Source organism: Neofelis nebulosa, chromosome 3 (genome assembly GCF_028018385.1).
Source record: "Neofelis nebulosa isolate mNeoNeb1 chromosome 3, mNeoNeb1.pri, whole genome shotgun sequence".
In the NCBI taxonomy this organism is placed as follows: domain Eukaryota; kingdom Metazoa; phylum Chordata; class Mammalia; order Carnivora; family Felidae; genus Neofelis; species Neofelis nebulosa.
In genome coordinates this window covers 130,728,711-130,738,373 of record NC_080784.1, presented here as the reverse complement: position 1 = coordinate 130,738,373, position 9,663 = coordinate 130,728,711, and the positions used below count along the sequence as shown (strand labels likewise).

Below are 9,663 nucleotides of genomic sequence, written 5' to 3'. Positions count from 1 at the left end.
GATAGCAGTGATTTCATTAGTCATAGTAAAAGGCATTCTACACAATAACACTCCTTTCTCTTATCTCCCTCACACCAGCCACAAAGGTTTTCAAAGGTAAGTGCTGGTTAATTTATTTTTCTTTATATTTTATATTTATATATACTATATTGTTTGATTATTTTGTATTATATTACAGTATTGTAATCATTTTTATATGAATATTTTTGGGTTGTGGAGCAAATCATCTGAGCTTCCATTATTTCTTACCGGGAAATTCGCTTTGACATACAAGTGCTTTGGATTACAAGCATGTTTCCGGAACAAATTATGTTCACAAGCCTAGGTATTACTGTACTACCTTTTAAGTGTATTGTGAGGCTATATTAACATTTACTGTGCTCTTGAAAGACTGTCCGATACACATTAAACACTAAGATTTTGTTACAGATCTGAAGTAAGAAGTACAATTTACACAGACTCACACGTTTTCCAGAAGACACTAGTTTATTTAAACTTATTATATTCAAAAAGTGATTCTCTCAAATGACATTTGAGGTTAACCCACAAAACTTTATCAATATCTATTCTTGGCTGAAAGTACAAGATGAAGATATTTTCATAATGTTCTCGGCTATATGTACGGAAACAGTATATTCTCTAAAGTAGTATTTCAGAAATTTTACTTAGTGGCATGTCATTAAAAAAATTTTTCAAGTGGTTGCTTATTAATTTGTATATTTGAATATATAGTGTTTATAATGCAAATTTAACCATAAAGTGATCAATTAATTATGGGATATGACTTGATTATACTAAACACCATTGTTGTTATTCAATTTGAGGCTAGAATCTTTTGGATATCCTGCTCTATTTTGGAGAAAACGCTGTGCACATAAACATAAACATACTAAGTTGGAGTGGCTTGCCATATTCTTTAACAAGGAATGGGTTAAAAATTCTATAATGCTTAAATACCTTTTTTCTACTAAAACAATTTATGTTGTAATATTGATTTGATAACGGATGGTTTCTTAAGAATGCACCTGATTGCAATGGAACAGAAGGTATATAGCGTTTTTCAGTTCTAAAATGTCAAAATTATTCATTAAGTAGTTCCTGCAATTATCCCATTAAGTCAGCATTAATATTTCCATTATGCAAATGATGCATTGAATCATGTAAATTAAATCATATAAATAAATGGAAAAAAGTATGAATAATAAAACAAAAATGAATGACTGTAGTGTGTGGTAGATGGTTTACCCTTCTAAAGTTTCATTGTTTCCTGGATAATGATGGTGGAGTAGAGTAAAACTTTCCTCACAAAAAAAAAAAAAAGTAATGATTTATGACATTATTAATTGTCTAAATGCCATCTGGACAGATGCATTTCATTCTGAAATTAATTTCCAGAAAGTTTGCAGGAGTTTCAGAAATCATAATTTATTTCTATCTGCATACCCTATTTGGTCAGCTGGCTATTATTTTCTAGCCTGTTGGCACTGATAATTTGGATCAGTTTATATTTCAAACCACTCAGGCACTTAATAGCTTATAAATGTTTATACTGGGACCAACATAGAGAAGCAAACAATTTTTGAAGGAAAACATCAGTTTGTATACCAGCCATGGACAATACCCAGTAATGTTGGCTTCATTTTTTATTATTAGTTTCACTCTCTCCGTTGTTGAAGCCAAATCCTCATAAGGACTCCCTTTCCATCCCAGCCCAGTCTTTGGCAAAATAAACTTTCACGTAATGTATCTTTGTGGGAAAAATCAAAACTACTGAAAGGTGTAAAATTTCTCATAGATTGTTACATTTATTCAGGTGTCCCAATATCTCTGCCCTCAGATAGTTGCCTCTCATAATGATTCTGAGCATTGCCATGCAAATTACTTTGGCTAATGGATAAGTTTGAGGCTATCCTAGATCAACCAGTTCTAGATGATCTGCCAGCTGACATGAATGTTGAGGCAGAAGCCTGTCCAATCAACACAGAGATTCATAGGAAATAATAAAATGATGGTTGTTTAAGAAACTAGATTTTCGAGTGATTGATTTTGCAGCTAAAGTTAATTGTTACAATATAGTTTGTATGGTCAGTCATGAAAAAGTTTCACTCATTGGGCCTGTTTCCAAAGTCCCAAAGCAAATATTCATTAAAAAATGTTTTAAATAGTGACATCCAGGCTTTTTTTTTCTTTTTATAAGGAAATACATTGGAACTCTATGTAGAGTCTTTTGCTCAGAATTATGGTAGCCAGGAGATCATTCTGAAATCTTGCTTTTAATGGATATCAATGGCCAGCATCGTTAAATACTTCCAATACACTAATGATGCTTATATTCACATCATATGTGTTTGTTTAGATGCATTTTTGTATTTCTTTAGATATTAAGTAATTTTTAGTTTTGCTGAAATTTTTCAGCGATTTAAAATCTTTCTTCCACTTCTACATCTGACCATTTCATTTAATATACAATGCTACTAAAAGTTACATTAGGTAAAAAAAGAAACAGCAGATTTTCCTTTATTAGGTGGATCATAGGTAGCTATTAGTAAATTTTCCATTACAGTTTTCCATTACAAATTTCCCTGGGTCTGAGGGGAGAGGGGAAAGATATCCACAGGAAAAGTTCCATGTGGTGTATTGGTTGGAATTTGCTTTATAGTTTTATTTACTTTTTGTGATAAATTTATCAGTTTATTTTCTAATAGCAAGAATAAAAACAAGCTATACTTAATGATGAGTACATCATTACATTTGAAGATTTTACTGAACATTTGTAGATTTCAATATTTTATGACAAGTATAGGTATTATGTCATGATATAAGATAGCTTATAAATATAAAACTCTACTGGTAAACACAAACAATGTTATTATATATTAATAGGAAATTTCCCAAATTTAAAAAATAAAAAGTCTATTGGAAGATTTAAGAAGTCAAATATGCTAATGGAAGGGATGAAAGTTGTAATGTAAATAGGCTTTTGGGCCAAGCATACATCCTAAGAACATGTATCAAATATACACATAAAGTTATTAAGTCCTCGTTGTAAGACCTCACAAGGGCAAAGTTTTTTATATAACTATTATGATGTGTTCATGTAAACTTCAACTTGTCGTTCACTTTGTAGCCAAGTAGGCAATAAATATAGGAACTTATGCCAGAAGACCAAAAAAAAGTGATAAACTGACTTGGCTAAAACAATTTTAATCTGTGAATTATATTAAAGTTGAAACTATAATCAGAGTATTTTGACCACCATCAAATTGCCATCTCCATTTTTCTCCACTTTCCATATATTTTAAAAAGACAACTCTCAGAATGAAAGTATTTGCAAATTATATATTTGATAACGGGTTAATATCCAAAATATATAAGAAAATCCTACAGTTTGATACAGAAAAGAAAAGAAAAGAAAAGAAAAGAAAAGAAAAGAAAAGAAGAAAAGAAAAGAAAAGAAAAGAAAAGAAAAGAAAAGAAAAGAAAAGAAAAAAGTGTTGCCAAGGATATGGAGAAATTGGAGCACGTCTATATTGCTGGTGGGAAGGTAAAATGGTACAGCCACTATGGAAAACAGCATGGAGGTTTCTCAAAAAATTAAAAATACAGCTACCATATGACCCACTAATGAATACCACCTCTGGATAAATGTCCAAAATACTTGAAATCAGGAGGATTTCACGGAGAAATCCTGTTTATATAAGTCCAAACTCATCAAATTGTGTACATTAAATATGTGCAGTTTTTGTGAATCAAGTGTATCTCAACAAAGCTGTTTATTTTAAAAAAAAAAAAACTCCATAGACAAACATGCACATTTTCCCAACTCTTCCTTCATATATTTTTGAGATTATGTTCTTTTTAAAATTTTTTTTAAGTTTATTCATTTTTGAGAGAGAGAGAGAGAGACAGAGTGTGAGTAGGGTAGGGGCAGAGAGAGAGGGGGAGACACAGAATCCAAAGCAGGCTCCAGGCTCAGCATTGTCAGCACAGAGCCCAATGCCAGACTCAAACCCACCATCCACGAGATCATGACCCGAGCCAAAGTTGGGTGCTTAACTGACTGAGCCACCCAGGCACCCCGAGATTCTGTTCTTAACACAATCACTCTATACGGTCTGAAAGTGGCTCTAGCTTTATGCAAAGGCAGTATCATAGACAATGAGGTTTATCTGAAGCGTGATTATTGCTAATTGAAAATTTTCCCAATTACCCCACTGTGACGACTTGGAAAGTGGTTCTAGGGGAAAAATAATGAATTTAGAAACCAAGTCTTTTTATATCATGTATATATGCCTACAAAACAATTATGTGAGCCTTTGGAAGGCAAATATTTTTCAACAAATTCATGTAATAATCATCCAATAATTTATAATACTTAAGACTAGTTTCAAATTGTTAGGATATCTCACTTAAAGTCAGAAATGCGTATCGTTTACAAAAGTGTTGAGATAAGAAACGAAATAGATCTAACATTTAAGTTTGTCACTGATGGTACAGATACAAATATATATGAGCAAAGTATATAATGTGTTTGGAAATTTAATATTTAGAAATGTCATAATCCATGTAATCCAATATTCTATTATTTGTCTTAAAATTTCTTGTGATTAATTCCTCCTTTTAAACTCTCACAGTGTCTGGTAATTATATCTATTATATACTTTGGCATAATAATGCAATAATTTAATATTTACCTTTTCTCTGACTGTGACCTTTTGAAGATCATACTTGTTTCTGGTTTATCTTCTTATCCCTAGTATCTGGCCCAGGAACTCATAATCAGTTGATGCTTTAAAAATGACTGCTCAGTGAACAAACATCCCCTTGTCAACGTTCTCATTTTTTAAGGACATATTCCACTATATTTCCATCTTAGTTCCATAACACATTTCCCATCTCTATCTGAGAGTCTCCACTTAAACTACTCTGTTTAAGGAGGAAGGTAGGAATCTAATCAGAAAGACCAGAAAAAGATTAAAAAACAAAGAAGTAGATGACAATAAAAAAAATAGAAAGTCAGTCCAAAGACAGAATTATGTAATAGCACCAGGACATCACCATATAATATGTAGGGGGAGAAAATCTAAAGTTTTGGATTTTATGAATCTATCAACTGCATGGTCCATACAGTAAGATAAGCAGGCTTTCATAGTGTTTGACTCTGTTAACTAAAATTATAAAAACAGTTGATGAAAGAAAATAATATTTTAGATAGGATAATAAAATTCAATTAGAATGGAGACTTCATATAAATAACTGTAATATCACTACATTGATTCTAAAATATTTCCAACATAAAGTTCTCAAAAGTTGATACTAACCCAAGTGAAATTCTCATAAATCATTAGTGAATTTTCATGAAATAGTCATTGACCTGAGTTTATAAGCATTAATTAAAATTCACAGATGTGTGCTTATGGACAAGCTATCAAATCTGAAAACATATAAGGCCACATTTCAGGTACACGTGAGTTCATGTACCTTATTGGTAAGTTATTTTTTATGAAAATTAATGCCTTAGCCATCCAAAATAAACACATTCTTGCTATGCTATGTTCCTGAATCTTTGTGAATAATTTGGATGACGCTTTATTTGTGCCAAGTAATATGCAATTTAGTGAAAAAAAATGGTCAATGGCTGTTGTTTTTGTTGTTTACTATTTGTTTTTATTTATGTAATTGGTGATGACCCTTAATTGGTAATTACTTCCCCAAATCTATACAGTAGTGCTTCCCTTTACTTTGTGATTTATTCCTGTCCAAGGAAAAACATTTAGAACCTCTTTACATTTCCTTTCCCAGTTTTACATACTAGCATGAATAAAGACCATGCAAAATATCACATCTCTAATCTTTGTTCCTAGCTTATATTTGATCACATAAATTTAATACCCCTTTTGAAATTTATAAACAGGATAATCTAATTTACTGTTAATAAAACAGGTAAATCAGTTCAGTTCAGTGAGCATTTATAAAGGACCTACTGTGGGTAAAGCACTACATCAGGTTCTGATTATACAAACATTCTACGATGTTTTTGAAAGTCAACTGCTTAGTGGAAAAATAATTTACATTTAGTGGGAAATATGAAGTTGAAAGTCTAAATATTACATAATGAGTTGTATCTCAATAAATCTTTCAGAGTGCTTCTTCCTTCAGAAGAGACTGAGCCAAAAGACTTGTAATGGCAACAAGTCTTCCCTCAAAAGTAAAGGAGACAGTGTACTCTGATGTCAATGTCAGTTAAAATGCCCTCAACTATCAGTGCAGGACTACCTAGGTTAGAGAGAAAGCCTCTATAGTTTCTGAATTTTGACATGTACACTATAATGTACACATCTTATACTTATGTCCTTTCAGCTGGAACCAATTGTTTTCCTGTCAAAATGCTTCAAAAAGATTCATTGTTTACTTTTCAGAGAAGACTGAAGCTTGGCTCTGGGCTATCAGTTCCTAGACAGTTCTGCTTATAAGGATCACAAAATAAATGTCTCTGCCATATCCAAGTTTCAGTATCTAACAGGAATCACCTGCTTTTCAGTCTTTCAAAAAGATGAGATCCTGATAGCATGTATTCCCCCACAGCTGATTCAAACTCCAGGAAATAAGAGTTGCAGAATTATCCTATTGTATTTGGGGAAATCTGCTTTCTAGGTCATAGGAGAAGAAACTGTATGCATGGTGCCCTATCCAATATGATGTTGGGAAATATATTAGCAATGTCTGGTGGGGAGGTGGAGATGCTTCCCCATAGAAAGAATAGGTATGGAAGAGGCTTGGGAAAAGAAAACGGAGGCTAAAGATGCTAGAGGCTAATCAGGGCCTATGAATATCAGTATCAGGTGTAACTATTATTCTAAAATAACTTGTAGATCAGTGGACACCAGTACAAAATAATCAGGTCAATGGCCCATAATAGTCATACTCCAATAAAGGGTTACAGGAACTTGAGGACAGGCCATGGATCTATAAATACCCCCTGTGCCTTGCTTACAGCTCTACCCCCTGCCCTCCTACAGCCACTGCAACCGGTTTCTTATACATGTTTCTAGAAATATTCTAAGTTGGAATAGGTTTTGTGTATATAGGCATTTTTAAAAATAATTACCTCTATTTTAAAACTATATTTAAATGGCCATATTTTAGATCCAAGAAAATGAAAATACTAATTCAAAAATATATATGTAATCCTATGTTTATTGCAACATTATTTGTAATAATAAATAGTCAAGATATGGAAGCAACCCAAGTGTCCATCCATAGATAAATGGATAGGGAACATGTGGTACACACACACACACACACACACACACACACACACACCTAGAATAATATGCAGCCATGAAAAAGGATGAAATCATGCCATTTGTGACAGCATGGATGGACCTACAGGGAATTATACTAAGTGACCTAAATCAGACATAGAAAGAAAAACACAATATGATTTCACTTACATGTGGAAAAAACCAAATGAATAAACAAACAAAAGCAGAATCAGATCTATAAGCACAAAGAACAAACTGATGGTAGTCAGAGAGGAGGGGAATGGGGGATGGGGAAAATGGGTGAAGGGGAGTGGGTGATACAGGCTTACAGTTGTGGAATGAATAAGTCATGAGAATAAAATACACAGCCTAAGGAATTTAGTCAATCACGTTGCAATAGGGTTGGGTGGTGACAGATGGCAGCTCCACCTGTGGTGAGCACTGCATAATGTATAAACTTGCTGAATCACTATATTGTACATCTGAAATCAGTGTAACATTGTGTGTCAACTAAACTCAAATAAAAAATAAATACATATTTATTTTCTATTCTGTATTGCACATTTTTCTGCATCATACTTATTTACATATCTGGTAAATTAGTTCCTATTAATGCAAATAGAACTGTCTCATTTAGTTTTGAGGATTACAGCTTTCCATAGTATTAATGCTCCATGACTCACTTAAATCTCCTTTATCAAAGGCTTTTAGTTTTTATGCAACATGAATTTTTCTATTACAATGATCAAATTAATTATTTTTGCACATACGTTATTCTACATATCTATATGTAGAGAGAATACCATTATTAGTGCAATTTTTGATAGAATCCAATTTGCTTCTACAAACATCTTTGTAGTTGCTCCTTGAATCATTGAATAATTCCAGGAATCTAGAAGCTTATGAAATTATTTTTAATGGACAGATAGTAATATCTCCTTAATTTCTTTTATAAAGGGATTCAAACTTGTATTTTGAACATATATAAGCTTTATTATCTTCTGTTACTAATAATGTGAACTATCTAATTTAAAACTATAATTAATCCATTTTAAATTTGTGTGTGTGATGTAAGAAAGTGGTCCAGTTTTATTTCTTGCATGGTGCTGTTCAGTTTTCCAGACACTATTTGCTGAAAAGACTGTCTTTTCCCCCATTGGATATTTTACCATGATTTGTGAAAGATTAATTGACCCCATACATACATTTCTGGGTTTTCTATTCTGTTCCATTGATCTATATGTCTATTTTTGTGCCAATACCATACTGTTTTGACCATTACAGCTTTGTAATATAACTTGAAGTCTAGAATTGTGATACCTCCAGCTTTGCTTTTCTTTTTCAAGGTTGCTTTGGCCATTCAGGGTCTTTTGTGGTTCCATACAAATTTTAGGATTATTTGTTCTAGTTCTGTGAAAAATGCCATTGGTATTTTGATAGGGGTTGCATTAAATGTGTAGATTGCTTTGGGTAGTATAGACATTTTATAATATTAGTTCTTCCAATCCATGAGCATGGTTTCTCTTTCCACTTCTTTGTGTCAACTTCAATTTTTTTTTATCAGTGTTTTATAGTTTTCACAGTATAGGTCTTTTACCTCTTTGGTTAAGTTTATTCCTAAGTATCTTATCGTTTTTGGTGCAATTGTAAATGGGATCAATTCCTTAATTTTTCTTCCTGATGTTTCATAAAAAATAAATTCAAATGGATTAAACATCTAAATGTGAAACCTGAAAGCATAAAAATCCTAGAGGAGAACACGGGCTGTAACCTCTTTGACAATGGTCATAGCATCTTCTTTCTAAATATGTCTTCTGAGGCAAGGGACACTAGGCAAATATAAACTGTTGAGGCTTCATCAAAATAAAATCTGCACAGTCAAGGAAACACAATACTAAAAGGCAACCTACAGAATATAAAAGATATTTAAAAATGACATATCTGATAAAGTGTTAGTATACAAAATACATAAGTAGCTTATAAAACTCTACATCCAAAAAATGAATAATCCAATTAAAACATGGGCAAAAGACATGAACAGGCATTTTTCCAAAGAAGACATACAGATGGCCAACAAACACATGAAAAGATGCTCAACATCACTCATCATCAGGGAAATGCAAATCAAAACCACAATGAGATATCACTTCACACCTGTCAGAATGGCTTAAATTAACAACACAAGAAATAACATGTGTTGGTGGGGATGTGGAGAAAGAGAAACCCTCTTGCACTGTTGCTGGTGCAGCTACTTTGGAAAACAGTGTTGACATTCCTCAAAAAGTTAAAAACAGAACTACTCAGGGAGCCTGGGTGGCTCAGTGGGTAAGCCTCCAGCTTCAGCCCAGGTCATGATCTCACGGTTTGCATGAGTTTGAGCCCTGCATTGGGCTCTCTG

At 32.8% G+C, this 9,663-nt stretch overlaps 1 non-coding gene across 1 annotated transcript; it reads left to right on the top strand.

Annotated features, from left to right (window-relative positions):
- Window positions 1–4,129: 4,129 nt before the first annotated feature.
- LOC131508137 (U4 spliceosomal RNA) lies at window positions 4,130–4,277 on the top strand. The gene has a single exon (XR_009259851.1). It is a non-coding gene; the product is annotated as a U4 spliceosomal RNA (small nuclear RNA).
- Window positions 4,278–9,663: the final 5,386 nt, after the last annotated feature.